The following is a 2,500-nucleotide window of genomic DNA, read 5'->3' as shown; positions in this document are numbered from 1 at the left end:
GACGATGAAAAACTAACATTCAACATCCCCCAACGACGATGAGTGAATACCTTGATCTAGTCCTTTGTAAGCTACGCAAAGATTGGTGTGTAAAAGAGGGCAATTCTCAGTCTTCCTGCCGTGAGGTCCCACTGCCTTATATTTTTCTCGTTCAATGCACTATATAACATTAAAATACGGCCGTGTGGGATCCTTCTTGACATCCGCAAAGAGGTCACTAGAGCTGGGGGAGGAGGAGGAGGAGGAGGTCAAGGATTTCACTTTTATCTCTGGGAAGACCAGTGGCTCCGACGCTGATGGCTCGTTGTGGACCCCTGACGGGTTCCTCGTTCTTCTCTCGTTGGCACAGCGAACGGCTGCGGACGTTCTCCAAGTGACGATATATTCCCCGTCGCCTCTGTGTCTGTCTGTCTGTCTGTCTGTCTGTCTGCCTCTCTCTCTCTCTCTCTCTCTCTCTCTCTCTCTCTCTCTCTCTCTCTCTCTCTCTCTCTCTCTCTCTCTCTCTCTATGTCTCTCTGTCCCCCTGTCTCTCTGTCTCTCTATCTCTGTGTCTCTCTGTCTCTTTCCCTCTCTCTCTCTCTCTCTCTCTCTCTCTCTCTCTCTCTCTCTCTCTCTCTCTCTCTCTCTCTCTCTCTCTTTCTATGTTTCTCTGTCCCCCTGTCTCTCTGTCCCCCTGTCTCTCTGTCCCCTCTGTCTTTCTATCTCTGTGTCGCTCTGTCTCTTTCCTTCCCTCTCTCTCTCGTAGGTAGTGAGGTGGGAGGCAGCCACCGACACAGGAGATGTGTTACCGGTACGCCACCTCGCTCTCTCGCTACCGTGAGGGTTAGTGACGCATGCGCAGCATGGACAAAAAGTATCCCCCCCCCCCCCCCCCCCCCACCAGTCGTAGCCAACTCAGGTGAGAGGAAAGAATGGAGATTACGAGAGGTGATAACCGGAGAAGCTGAGGGATATTCATAACACCAGGGGCGTGAGGAAAGTCTGACCCATCTATGATCCAGTGAGTATCTCGTTATCTCTAAATACTATGGCATCTCTCTCTCTCTCTCTCTCTCTCTCTCTCTCTCTCTCTCTCTCTCTCTCTCTCTCTCTCTCTCTCTCTCTTTCTTCTTCTCTCTGTCTGTCTGCTTGTCTGTTTGTCTGTCTGTCTCTCTGTCTGTCTGACTAATATTCATAAGAAAAAAGGGAGGCATTACGGAGTTTTTCATACCTTTAATCGAAAGAGGGATTTGTGAATACGTATACAGTGCATACATGTCAATGTCTCTCACAACCACCAGCGGTTCCTCCCCCTCCCAACCACAGTACACCCCCATTAGGCCATCTATAGTACTACACCCAGGGGGGCCATACTACAATGTACTACACCTATGGGGACCAAAGTAGCGTACTACACGCAAGGGGCCGTACTAAAGGGTACTAGACCCAGTGGCCATACTACAGTGTACTACACCCAGGGGGTCATACTACAATGTACTACACCCAGGGGGGCCATACTACAATGTACTACACCCAAGGGGCCATACTACAATGTACTACACCCAGGGGGCCATACTACAGTGTACTACACTTAGTGGACCGTAGTAGTGTTCTACACCCAGGGGGCCCCACTTCAGTGTACTACACCCAGTGGGCCATACTACAGTGTACTACACCTAGTGGACCATAGTAGTGTTCTACACCCAGGGGCCCACTTATTACAGTGTACTACACCCACTGGGCCATACTACAATGTACAACACCTAAGTGACCATAGTAAAGTGTACTACACCCAGGGAGGCCATGGTACAGACTACACTCAGAGGGGGAGAGGGAAAGGGGGGGCATTTATAGACCCTCTCAGCAGGCCATCCACAGACCCACCAGACCCGTGATCCTCCTACGCCTGGCGTCGTTGTCTCATAAAATGTTTTTCTTTTAATTTTTTTTTTAAGCTTTTTTTTCTCTATCGCGCCACAGACGGGTGTTTCCCTCCGTCCGGCAGGGGAGTAAAACTGACCCTCACGTCCGGATAACATAAAGCTTATAATGACTTATGATGGGCCGACGTAATGAAGACTATTAGTGTATATGAGGTACTCTTAAAACAGCAGAAAGGACGGGTTTATCCATCGTAAATGTTCTGAGAAATTACAGGAATTGCGTGTTATCGTACGTTATCGTGAAACTGCTATCGTACGTTATCGCGAAACTGTTCTCGTACGTTATTGTGCAACTATTCTCGTACGTTATCGTACGTTATCGCGAAACTGTTCTCGTGCGTTATTGTGAAACTATTCTCGTACGTTATCGTACGTTATCGTGATACTGTTAGCGTACGTTATCGCGAAACTGTTATCGTACGTTATCGCGAGACTGGTAACGTACGTTATCGCAAAACTGTTATCGTACGTTGTCGCAAAACTGTTCTCGTACGTTGTCGCAAAGCTGTTATCGTACGTTGTCGCGAAACTGTTCTCGTACGTTATTGCGAAACCGTTATCGTACGTTATCACGAAAC

The sequence above is a fragment of the Panulirus ornatus genome, chromosome 23 (assembly GCF_036320965.1).
Source record: "Panulirus ornatus isolate Po-2019 chromosome 23, ASM3632096v1, whole genome shotgun sequence".
Lineage (NCBI taxonomy): Eukaryota > Metazoa > Arthropoda > Malacostraca > Decapoda > Palinuridae > Panulirus > Panulirus ornatus.
The sequence above is the reverse complement of the archived record's forward strand: the minus strand, read 5'-3'. Positions refer to the sequence as shown.